Source organism: Balaenoptera musculus, chromosome 17 (assembly GCF_009873245.2).
Source record: "Balaenoptera musculus isolate JJ_BM4_2016_0621 chromosome 17, mBalMus1.pri.v3, whole genome shotgun sequence".
NCBI lineage: Eukaryota > Metazoa > Chordata > Mammalia > Artiodactyla > Balaenopteridae > Balaenoptera > Balaenoptera musculus.
The window spans coordinates 2809004-2822501 of record NC_045801.1 but is presented as its reverse complement, the minus strand read 5'-3'; the positions used below and the strand labels follow the sequence as shown (position 1 = coordinate 2822501).

General features: G+C 43.5%; 1 protein-coding gene across 6 annotated transcripts in view; it reads right to left on the bottom strand.

The window, feature by feature from the left end:
• Positions 1-13498, bottom strand: part of PTK2 (protein tyrosine kinase 2) — a 253830-nt gene that overhangs the window by 213241 nt on the left and 27091 nt on the right. For 5 of the 6 annotated variants that reach the window (XM_036830829.1, XM_036830830.1, XM_036830831.1 and 2 more), the window contains exon 2: positions 10082-10178. The exons of the other annotated variant lie outside the window; for it this stretch is intronic. The gene's annotated coding sequence lies outside the window, so the exon portion shown is untranslated. The remainder of the gene's footprint in view (positions 1-10081; positions 10179-13498) is intronic. 6 annotated transcript variants of the gene reach the window in all.

Below are 13498 nucleotides of genomic sequence, written 5' to 3'. Positions count from 1 at the left end.
CCAAGAAAGAATGGATAGACAAGATATGATAGACTCATACAATGAAATACTACTCAGCAATAAAAAGGAACCAATTACACAACAACATAGATGAATCTCAACTATACTGTGCTAAAAAATGCCTTACACGGTCATTCATACTGTACAATTCTGTTGACATGAAATCCTACAACAGGCAAAACTGATCTGAGGTGGAAGAACAACAGGAGTTGTCTCGGGCTGGGCAGGCAGGGGAGGTGCTGGGACAGAGACTGTGAGCATGAAGGAACTTTCTGGGCCCTCCATTTCTCATTTGCAAGAAAAAGGTTTCAGCCTCCTACACCTTCCCTGAGTTCCAAAGGGCAGAGTCAAACAGTTACTAATTAGAGTGAGGGAATACAGAAACAAAGGAAGAGCAGTCAAGAAATAACAGTGCAGGGGTTTCCCTGGTGGCACAGTGGTTAAGAGTCCACCTGCCGATGCAGGAGACACGGGTTCGATACCTGGTCCGGGAAGATCCCACATTTCCGCGGAGCAACTGAGCCCTTGCGCCACAGCTACAGAGCCCGCATGCCACAACTACTGAAGCCCACGCGCCTAGAGCCCGTGCTTGGCAACAAGAGAAGCCACCGTAATGAGAAACCCGCGCACCACAACGAAGAGTAGACCCTGCTCACCGCAACTAGAGAAAGCCCGCGCACAGAAACGAAAACCCAATGCAGTCAAAAATAAATAAATTAAATAAATAAATTTATATATTAAAAAAAAAGAAAGAAGTAATAATGCAGCAATAAACCAGGATCCTGGTTCCTCCTCAAGAGATATACCTAACAATCTGATACAGATCTCTGACTGCTTCTACAGGAACTAAGGGCCCCACCCAGGTAGAGGATGTTAACTTCAGGCTGAGCAGAAGCACATAGACCCGAGACCGGTTGGAAGCATAAGACTGATGATTGAGATTCCTTGAACACCACCCTATTACCTCCCCACCAACCAATCAGAGTATGGTTACACACCCTGCAGCCCTCCCCCCGAATTTTACCTATAAAAACTCTTCCCCAAGAACCATCGGAGAGTTCAGGTCTTTTAAGCACGAGCCACCTGGTCTCCTTGCTTGGTCCTGCAATACACCATTCTGTTCTTCAAATTCCAACGTTTTGGTTTGTTTGGCCTCACAGTGAGTTGGGCACACGAACTTGGGTTCAACAACAAAACGACAATGGTCTACATTTTGATAAGTGTTTGGGTTGCAAAGGCAATGTTAAATTTTGTAAATTTGATAATTATATGAATTATATCATGGTCATATTGTTCTTAGCACATACTCACCGAAGTATTTAAGGGGATAAAGGGCGTGATAGCTGCAACCTACTCTCAAAGGCCTTGGTAAAAAGTAAATATACGGGGACTTTCCTGGTGGCGCAGTGGTTAAGAATCCGCCTGCCAATGCAGGGGGCACAGGTTTGAGCCCTGGTCCGGGAAGATCCCACATGCCGCACAGCAGATAAGCCCGTGCACCAAAACTGCTGAGCCTGTGCTCTAGAGCCCATGAGCCACAACTACTGAGCCCGAGTGCCACAACTACTGAAGACCGCACGCCTAGAGCCCATGCTCGGCAACGGGAGAGGCCACTGCAATGAGAAGCCTGCGCACCGCAACGAAGAGTAGCCCCTGCTCACCGCAACTAGAGAAAGCCTGTGCGCAGCAATGAAGACCCAACGCAGCCAAAAATAAAATTAATTAATTAATTAATTATTTAAAAAAGGATAGTATTGTGGAGAAATCTCTTCAAAAAAAAAAAGTAAATATATGTGTGTGTATGTGCACGTATATATACGGAGGGACAGAGAGAGAGGGCAGGGAAGGATGGGGAGGGAGAGAAGAGGAAAACGGGGATGGGGTAGGGAAGGCATGCAGGCAAATGTAACAAAATGTTAATTTAACATTCGGTGAATCTATGTGAAGTACAGTATTTGGGAGTTCCCTATACTACATCCTACAACTTTTCCATAAAAGAAAATAATTTTTTCATTAAAAAAAAACAAAACATGCTATACCCCTGAAACATTGTAAAGCAACTATACTTCAATTTTAAAAAATTTAAAAAACAAAAAGCAAAACAAGGAGCAGCAAACTAGAAAGGGTGCTGGAGGGGCTTTCAGAGGCGCCAACCTAGTGGTATGATATTGATGAAAAAGGCAAAAGTTGTGTTATTGCATACTGAAATTGACAAGTGTTCATACCGCAGATCCCAAGTCACCCAGAAAAGCTATAACTGAGTTTAATATCTTTTAGTACATTTTGTTTAAGAAGATCTGTTAAGTATCCTTTTGAAAAATATAATAAATATGGTTACATATTTTTTAAGTGTACACTCCACTACTTTTTTTCTCTTCTGCATATACAATAACCTTTCAATTGAACAGTGAGTCACACTGAAACCTCTTAGAAGACACTGTACACGGCTGTCACACTCCACAGGTGTGGTGCAGCAACAACACGTGATCCCAACCACAGGGAGCACCCGGCAAACCGCCCTCCCGTGTCCACACAAACGGACCACTGACAGCACCCAGAAACACCGTTAACTGTAAGAAGCATCCCAGCCCTGTTTCCAGCCTTCAGAACCAGGGTTAAGTTAGTGCAGATTCCAGAGAAAAACAGAGGGATGGAGCCAGACAACAAAATGTAAGCAGAACAATTCCAATCTCTCTTCTGTCCCTCAATATGCTATCAAGGAGGCTACTAGCAGATCTTTGGTGTGTGCTCACCATACAAAGGGCGGCAGGCAGGGGCTGCGGTGAGCAGGTCTGGGCACCCAGCGGTTTACATCTCTAGGGGAGAGTAAGGTGGGTCTCAAACACAGAGGGGCACGTGCAATAAAGGAACAAAAACCAGCCTCATTTTATCACTGATTCTATTATAACCACACAGTGCAGTATCCTCCCATCATAAAATTATGAAGAGCTCATCATTTAAAATAGCGGCCTTCTTATTTTCTAAAGTCAAACAAACTTTTATTTTTAAATAAAAATTAAAACACACATATACACATACAACTTTCCACTTTAATTTCCCTCCCTGCCCTATACAAGCCTTTCCTAAGCAAGGACCTATTGGGAAAAAGTGCTAAATAACAGCTCTGGAGGACATCAAAAGGCACCACAAAGTAATAACAAGCAACTCTCTTGCATACTTTTAAGAAAGTGTATTTACAGTCACAATTAAGTCTTAAGTTCAGTAAAGCTAATGTGTATTATTTTCTGTGTACGTTTTTGTTATTTCTAGCAGTGTAAAATATAACTGTACCCTACAATTATAGCTGACTAAACAAAAGAGCTGAAGACTGCATAATTAAATTTGTCCCAGGACTTCCCTAGTGGCGCAGTGGTTAAGACTGTGTGCTCCCCATGCAGGGGGCCCGGGTTCGATCCCTGGTCAGGGAGCTGGATCCCACATGCATGCCGCAACTAAGAGTTCGCATGCCACAACTAAGGAGCCAGCAAGACGCAACTAAGGAGGAAGCCCGTGAGCCGCAACTAAGGAGCCCGCCTGCTGCAACTAAGGAGCCCGCCTGCTGCAACTAAGACCCAGTGCAACCAAATAGATAAATAGATAAATAAATATTTAAAAAATAAAATAAATTTGTCCCATTAATCTGAGAAAACAGTTCTTATTAATTTTCAAAGCTGGTAAAACTATTTTCTCCAGAGCTACAAGAGCTTGAACAACATGGAAGGAATCCTAAAATAATTTAACTTTTAAAACAACTTTTACTTATGCTAATTACATGACATCTGTAATATACAACTGTATTATACGAAGACAAGCCACATTATAAAGCCTTTAGAGGTCATGAATAAATAAGCATACAAAAATCAGCCAAGGACTTCAAGGTAGTGTCTATGATAAAATCTATTTCACTTAAACTTCCATGATACCTCATCCAGAAAAATAAAATTTAATCCAGCTTGAAAGAAAAGCTGAGCTCAAGTGTGTGCAATATCTGTATGTATATACACAGAAGTCACCTATTTTTTTTTTTTTTTAAGTTTGGTGTATGATTTCCATACAGAAGAACCTCCAGTTCAGTGAGTTCTGACAAACATACTCAGTTGTATGGCCATGGAAGATACGGCCTCTTTCCATCACTCCGAGAAGTGCTCTCATGCCCTTCTGTACACAGGTCTCTCCCACCCTCAGCCCTAGGCAACCACTCACCTAATTTCTATTCTCAGAGCTCTGCCTTTACCAAAATGCTGTATAAATGGAATCACAGTTGTATTAGCGTTTTGTGTTTTCACTTGGTAGAATGCTCTGGCGACTCACCCATTTTGCTGCCTATGTCAGTAGTTAATTCCTTCCTATTGCTGAACAGGATTCCACCGTAGGGGCGGACCACAACCTGCTGCTCATCCATTTACCAGCTGTTGGGCATTTGAGTTGTTTTCCATTTTAAGTGATTACGAATAAAGCTGCTATAAACATTCATATACATGGACATAAATTTTCATTTCCCTTGGGTAAATACCTCCAAGTAGGATTACTGGATTGTATGATAAGTATATATTCAACTTCATAAGAAACTGCCAAATTGTTTTCCAAAGTGGTTATAACACTTTGCATTCGCACCAGCAAAGCAAGAGTTCTAACTGCTTCACATCTTTGTCACTGGGCACTGTCACCTTGTGCTGTCTTATTTTGTTTTAATGCTAGCCATTCTAATAGGATTGCAATGGTATCTCAACGTGGTTGTCATCTGCATTTCCCCAATGATTAATGATGCTGAGCATCTTTCTGTGTGCTTATTCTTATCCATATGAAAGGGATGAAATGCCTAATCAAACCTTTTGGCCATTTTTTCAATTGAAATTTTTACTGAGACATCTTTTTTTTTTAACTGAAGTATAGTTGCTGTACAATATTACATAAGTTACAGGTTACAATATAGTGATTCACAATTTTTTTTTAATTTATTTATTTTATTTTTGGCTGTGTTGGGTCTTTATTGCTGCGCGTGGGCTTTCTCTAGTTGCGGTGAGCAGGGGCTACTCGTCATTGCAGTGCGCGGGCTTCTCTTGTTGCGGAGCATGGGCTCTAGGCGCGCAGGCTTCAGTAGTTGTGGCTCACGGGCTGTAGAGCCCTAGACTCAGTAGTTGTGGCGCACAGGCTTAGTTGCTCCGCCGCATGTGGGATCTTCCCGGACCAGGGCTCAAACCCGTGTCCCCTGCATTCGCAGGCGGATTCTTAACCACTGCGCCACCAGGGAAACCCTGATTCACAATTTTTAAAGGTTATACTCCATTTACAGTTATTATAAAGCATTGGCTATATTCCTCATGTTGTACAATATATCCTTGTAGCTTATTTTATTAATAGTTTGTACCTCTTACTCCCCTACCCCTATACTGCCCCTCCCCAATCCCTCTCCCCAGTGGTAATCACTAGTTTGTTCTCTATATCAGTGAGGCTTTTTTGTTGTTGTTATATTCATTAGTTTGTTGTAATTTTTCAGGTTCCACATATAAGTGATAATATACAGTATCTGTCTTTCTTTGTCTGACTTATCTCACTTAGCATAATGCCCTCCAAGTCCATCCACGTTGCTGCAAGTGGCAAATTTTTGTTCTTTTTAATGAGACATCTATCCTTTTTAATATACAGTTAATCAAAGAAGAAATGCTGAAAAGTTTGCATATTTTGATAAGCCACTTAGAATTCATGAGTAGACAAAAATCTAAAATGCTTCCTTACCATCCCAATTCCCAACACCCTACTCGCCCCCCAAAAAAAATATCTATGATATGCCAAAACAGGTAGAAAGAAAAAAAATCCCCTCTTCTCCTTACTCTGAATGTAAAAACCACAGGAAAAGTGTCTCCCTACTTCTAGGGACAGGAATGGACCGATTTCCCTATTTTTACAAGTATTTGCTAAAACCACATTCTTTCCTCAGTATGAGCCAGGGACCCCTGATTGGCAACTACCTGCACAGCTCTGCAGATACAGTGGTAACGCAAGTCAGCATGGGCGACACATACACGCTGAATACACGCATCGTGGTCGACACGTGGCTGACAGCACAGAAAGGAAGCACAGCACTGAGGGAAGGTCCACGGGCAGTTCAGCAGGCAGCACGACTCTCCTCACTATGAAAGCATGACCCACATGCAGGAGCACAAGGGCTAAGACTTACTGCAAAGGAACCTGAAAACTTGATAACCACCATATGAAACCTTGGGCAAGTTTCTTAACATCTCTAAGTCCCGTTTCTCATCTACAAAATGTGAATAGTAAATGCTACCTTCCTGAATTACTATAAAAAATTAAATAATATTCTAACTCACACAACGACTGACACATAAATGGAAGCTATTATGACTATTACATTCACCCAAAGTTCCTGAATCACAATGTGGGTCTGGGAAGATAAAGATGCGCTCTTCACAGAGCTGTGCGCATGAAACTGGAGGCTCACACAGCAGGTAACGTGCACACGCCGGACGCACTGAACTAAATGCAGGTGCAGGGTCCCGACCACACGTGAAAACTACCAGGTGTTTACAGAAGAGGTGCCCTGGAGCTGGCAAGCATGAAAGCCTCTGTGGACCTTATTTCTTAGGATTTTGCCTCAGCATTTCAAATGCAGTGACACTTCTTTGCAAAAGGATCTAATCTAATCACCCTTGGTGTCACATGACTTCGTCATGAACGGCTTACTTTCCTCCAGGATGCTATAGCTATGCCATACAAATGAGACTGGTGCTTACACACCTCAGTGACATTTTCCACCCCCTCTGCTTGCCACATTCCCAGTGCAGCCAAATGTGGAACAGTTTCTGGAATAGCTTCTTAAGTGCCCTGTTCTTGCCTGACAACCGGAGCGGAGCTTCAGCACAGTCCGGCGCCAATGACTGGTTTGGACAGCCAGATGCCAATTTTATTAAGTTTTTGTGACAGGTGCTCTATAAGGATTTTTTTCCATGAATCAATACATGAAATCAACAGTTTAAGATTATCACTTGGATTCAAGTGTCCTGATATCTCCTATGCTCAGGTTTTAGGACAACGTTAAAAATTTACATCGGACGTTTAACAATCTGAATCACATTTCCCATGTAAACCTGTTTAAGTCTCTTAAGGGTAGAGTCTGTAACTCAGTTAATATGTACAGTCTCTGTACAATCTAGGTCCATCTCTGTGCTTATTCTTGCGCTTTCTCTACCTGCAATGCCCTTCCCCAGCTACAGCCAGCCCTTCTTATCTTTCCCTGCAGGCTCCCCCAGGAAGACAGTCTCCCCCTCCCTCTGAACTTCCCACCATACTTTTCTCCGTCAGCGTTTCTACCTTGTCTCCCTGCTCCTGCACCATCTGCCCTATGTTCTTCAACCCGGGCACCGTTCCCAGCAGGCAGGAGGAACATCTGTCCAGACGAGGCAGGGAAAGGGCAGGTGTGCCCGGGGGTGAGACAGAATTAAAATACTTGATCAGCCTTACTTATAGAGCTAGTAGAGAAGGTGAGAACTCTTAGCCAGACTTAAGAATATTAAGCAAACAGGAAAAAATGTGGCCATTAGAAGTCCAAGAAAGCAGGAAAACAAAAAGTTGAACAAAAAAGGAAACGTAATCACACTACCTTAACTGGCTCAACAGTGAGCAATGTTTACAAAGTCAAGAAACATTAAAAACTAAAATATGGGTCTAAACAAAAATTGTGATTTAACTATATAGCGAAGTTGAAAATGTAACTTTTTCTAAAATTGATGCGTCAGTGACTCCTGACTAGTACAGAAATATAGTTAGGAAACATGGATGCAAACGCTAAAAGAAACGGCTAAAGCGGGGGATTCCAGGGGCCTCCAGGAGGGGAGGGGACGAGATGCTTAAAAGATGTCTTTATTCACAAAATGGAGGTCTTCAGAGGGTCTCAAGGCAGCCTTCCTTCTGTCTACCACCTTCCCACAAACCATTAACCCTGAAAATGATCTCCATACATATTTCAGCAACTCCGCTCCTCCAAAACTTTGCTTTGCTTTCTTAGGGTTGCGGTTGTAAACTCCTCCATCCCAAGTCCCTGCCTTCTAGCCCAACACCCCAAAACACAGCAAGAACCAAGAGCCAGCTCTGGCAAAGCAGCTTCGGGAGCAGAGCCATTCTGCAGGGGCTCAGGCGGGCCAGGGGCTTAAGATGGGGCACTCAGGTAGAGCCAGGGGCCTGGACCTCAGCATCGCAGCTCTGGACTCACTCTGGGGGAGGCCAGAATTACTCATGTGGTCTGACCGTTTGTCTGGAGCTGGGGGAAACAATTACAGGAACACTGGTTAGAAGGTTATTTTCCTAGGCTTATATATTTTCAAATACTGGGGGGAAAAAAAAAGAGCCAACGCAGAATCAGTAGATTATGTCCTGGTGCTAAAAGCTCCACTGAGCTGGGGAAGAGGCTCTTGGTTCATCAGGAGCTGGCCTGTCATCTCACCACCCTCCCGTCAGGCTTTTCTTCCACTGCGTATTATATCAAGAAGATTTTTGAGTAACTTCTACTAAATATTGTCCCCTCATGTAACCGTCTTGTGCTGTACCAAGATGAGATATTTTTAAGCACTAATGCTGCTGAAAAGCTACACTTGATATTCTGCCTCTTGTTTGGATCTACTAAGAGAACTTACTTTGTGTCAAGCATTAAATATTCCTTCATTCAGCATTTAGCAAAAACTACCTACGGGTCAAGCAGAAAAGATGCAGAGCTGAAATAAAATCTTTTTTATTTCGAAGACTCTAGGAAACAGACTTTCACCCAAATAAATGTTACAGTTACAGGAAGAAACATATAATCTGGACTGGGAGGAGGGAATGAAACAAGGTTGTCACCTCACGACCTGCGACATAATCACACCCGGCACAGCCATGCAGAAGAGGCTCCACTTGCAGCCAATAAAGAGCAGGGGGAATTGGAAAAACAGGAGTAAGACTTCCGGGCCTTGCTAGGAAATTGAAACTGCATGACATAATTTCCCTTCCCTAATACCTAGCCTCTGTAGAAACACAAGTGGCTTGGGAAGAAAGAGAACAAAGGAGGAAAGTGAGCTGACCTTCAGAAGGAAATGCAAAAACAACCAGGGCCCCGCCACCTGGACATCCAAGACAAGGACACTGGCCAAAGTGAAATTCAACACAGTTATAAATTGTCATGAATGCTGAATCCATGAGGTCCAAGTTCATGAGGCTTTTACCAACACAACATATTGGTACAACAAAGTGCTTACCAATGCCAGTACCCCAGGAGAGATGTATGAATCGTCTACCAACTGTCTGTCCTTGATTTACCACTAAACTAACCAGAAAGAGCAGTCTTTGGAAATGACAAACTGGGATAGAATCTCAAGTTTACAACTTCCCAGCGGCGGAGCATGAAACAAATTCCGAAGTTACAAATTACAAAGAGCCCAGTCTTCCTCTCATTAAAATGGGAAAACTCCCACGGAATGATAACTGCTAACATTTGTGAGTGCTGAGCACCTTACACACCTCTCACCACCCTGGGAGGTGCTATCAAAACACCGTTTGTTGGATGGGAAAGCTAGGTTTAGGTAGCTAGTAAAGAGTTCGTAAGTAGTAAGTTGCCATCTAAATCCAGAGCCCATGAGAAATCAGGTACCAGAGTAAAGGGCACAAGCTCTGAACCAGACTGAGTCTGAATCCCAGCTTTGCATTTACTAGCTTAGTAACCTTTAACCTCTCTGTAGTTAAGTTATGCAAACGTGAAAGAGGGGAGAGGGGCGACCTCACTCACGGGGTTATTGTGAGGACCCATCAGCAGCTATAACTTGGTGTTTATAAGGCACCAGGCACTATTCTAAAGCATGCGATGTTATTGTTGTTGTTAATCATTATTATTACATTATCTCAGCAAAAATATATACATAGTATCTACACAGAAAAGGTACTAAATAACTCCTGTTTTTTCTCTCACTTACTCTGCAAAATTCACTACCTTTTGTTTGTTTCTACTGTGTGACAAAGAAACCCTGAGACAGGGGAAAGAAAAATCAAAGCAAAACAAAAAACCAAGACACAAGTGTTGCAAGAGAATCAGACTCACAGTTCAGAAGGCCACCATAACTCTGTGACGAAGTCAAACGATGATTTACAAATACTCCTAGTTTCTCTTTCCTCTTTCCATAGCAGTCAGAAAGGACCTGACAAGAAAAGACAACGTGCGTTTATAAAACCACCTTTGCCACCGCTTTTTCAAAGCTCTATTGTGTTCATCCCCCTCAGTCAGCTTCATTACCTACCACGTATGCCGTGCCAGACCTGGAACGAGGGATAAAAACATGTTATCAAGTCCCTGTCTTCAAACCTACATTCCAGTTAAGAAAATACATGTGAAAACTGAAAACTATTAAAGCATATCAACAAGCATATATTAATGAGGCACAAAGTTAGCGAATAAGTTCAGGGTAAGATCACCAACAATATATACATCTATTTCATCCTCTCCCACCAAAATCATACTAAAGAGATATAAAAAAATTTTAAAAACGAAACATAGCTCAGGCAGAACTGAAAGGAGAAAAAAAAGAGAATTCTGGAAGCTGTGAGAAAAGTTTCTCACATGGAATATAAAGACCAAAACAAAACAAAGAAGAAAAAAGAAGAAAAAAAACTTGGAGGAAACGGAAACTATGAAAGATTGTAAGCACAGTAAATGACTCAGCAGGCCAAGACAGCCAGATCCTAAGCCCGCAGTGGGAAAAACTGAGACCCAATTCCATCTACACATCGGTATCCCAGAAGGCTCAGAACCGGCAGCACCAGTGCAGACAACTGGGGGCAAGGAAGGTGGAGGCCTGAGCACAGAGGAGCAGGTGAAGCTGCTTAAGCCACAGCCAGAACCCCAACACCATCTCTGACACAGACTGCACGGTCACTCCCTGGAAAGAGCAGAGCGTCTCTGCACTGAAGTCCCCCTGTCCAGCTGCACTAACACAGGCGGACTTCATCGGCATACACAGCTCAACGGTGGATGCTCCAGCTTCCCACCACCCGCCCACTCAGCCCCCAGAACTCTGTAGTCAGAATTCTACAGATAAGAGTCTGGGGAATCTGATCAGGCCAAGGAGAAAGACCTAAAGATACACTGGGGATTCCCCAACAAATGGCCCACCCAGAATATCCCGATGTAAAAGTCAAAAGGCCCAGTCCACGGCAGATGGAAGGACGGGGGTGGGAGGGTGGGAGGGAAGGAAGCAAGGAGGGAAATAACTTGAAAGAAACAGAAACTATACAATCAATAACCTAGAGATAAGAAGACACTGCAATCAATAAACAAAAACAGGATGTTCTTTTAAAAGAACCAAAAAAGAACTCTTGGATATTAAAGAAGCTGAGCACAGAAATAAAAAACTAAAGAAGAAGGTTAAGTCAAATTGAAGATATCTCCCTGAAAGCAAAATAAAAAGGAAGGAAGAAAGGAAGGGAGGGAGGGAGGGAGGGAAGAAGGCAAGGAGAAGGGAGGAAGGGAGGGAGGGAGGGAGGGAAGAAAAGTATACTGGAGTGAAAGTATAAGAAAATTACAGAACTTGTCTACAACACCCAAGTTGTGGATAACAAGACTTTCATAAGGACAGAACAAGGAAACAGAAGGGAGAAAATCTTCAGCACAATAACTTGAAAAAATCTTCCCATAACTGAGGGATAAAAGTTACCAGAATGAAGGTCTCCACTAAATAAGCAGAACAGTAGATGAAAAGAGACCCACACATCATGACATTTAGAAAGACGTGGACAAATTTTTTAATTCCTGCAAGCTTCTAAAGATGGAAAGGAAAAAAGTTACATACGAAGAATAAAAAATTAGAATAAGCTTCTGAACTGAACACCAGTAACATGGCGCACAGGAGGCGATGGAGCAGAGCGATGCCGACACAGAACCCCGCACCGGCCACACCCCCGGCCGCCTTCTCCATCACGCTCACTCTCAGACTTTCTGCCTCTTCAGCATCCCACCTCAGGAAGCCACTGGAGAAAGTCCTCCACCAACATGTGAGCATAACAAAGTAGGAGGAAGTCACGGACAAACAGGAGCTTCGATGAAGAGACGAGGGCATCTCCAGGATGACGGTGAAAGGAGATTCCAGAACGGGAGCTGTGCGCCAGGAGAGGACAGTCGGAGCAACGTGGCTCATGAGAAAGGAACGAGGGAGGCTGCCGCACCTGCCCAAAGACACTGGACCACCTTTCTGAAGTGATTCACCTCTGTATGGTGTGCTCCACCCAAACGAAGAAGTCAGTCAAGAAAGACATACACAAGCGATACCACAAATACGAAACTCAACTCTGGAGAAAGGCCAAAGGATGAGAGCAAAGGAACGTCCAGGGGCAACACCACAGGAAAAGGCGTAAGGAGCAACCAGTTCAGAAAAGAAGAAAACAGAGATCTCCAGGAAATCGTATCCCAGAAAGAGAATGAGAAGAGTGTATGTGACTGACCTTGTGGAAGATTTACTAAAAGGCTATCGGAAAGTATGGGGAAAATAAGCAGCAGGCATAGAAGGAACTAAGAACACGGGATTCACTGGTCAAAGGAAGGTGACTATCCATCACACTGCCCTGTGCGTCTCTCTACAAGGTACTCACCTACTGTCCCATCACCAATGACTTGCTTCTCTCTGCCCCTCACTCGCCTGGAGACCTTGTAGAGGGCCATTTCTCAGCGATCACTTTCCAGAACCCAGTGCAATGCTTGCTACAGCAGTGCACATGAGAGCAAAGGTTTTTTTTGCGTTTATTCACGTACTGAGTACCTACTCTACATACCTGGCGTTCTTCTAGGGAACTAGAAGTCAAAGACATACAGACTGTGCTTGTCCTTCAAGAGTTTAAACTATTTTTATTCCTGAGAAAACAAATATTTATTCTATATCTTCATCCTCCCCAAAAGATGAAAAGTTCACCAATGGCTTACAGAATTTCAATAGGCAAGTTATCACTAATGGATTGGTACCCCGAGACGTGATGATGCTTTTTGACACGGCATGCATTGTGTAATATGAAAAGTGTCAGCCTGGGCGTTAGGGAATCTGGCTTCCTGTACGTTATGACATGAGGCCCTTATTGATCAAGCCCAGACTAACTCTCCAGAGTCCTAACATCTCTCAACATTGGTCTCCTAGGAATCCTACACTCCAGCAAAGGTAAACTACTTCCAGTTTACAGAACACATGTGCCCTCCCTCACACCTCTATGCCATTTGCAGCTCCCTCCACCTGGATATTCCTGCCCTGGCTGAACCAGGATGCACACCTGGAGGGAGCCACGCCCCTCTCTCCTGCACTCCCCCAGCAACCCACCACTGACAGAGGGATCTCTGGAGTGACTGACGCATGGTACCGGGCACTGGAATACACATCAGTCAACAGGAGAGACACGGCCCTGCCCCCAAGGACCCTTGTGGTGTAGCTTCCGGTTTAATATGCTTACTAGAGTGGATGTTAAATCCGACCCGATCTGTCAG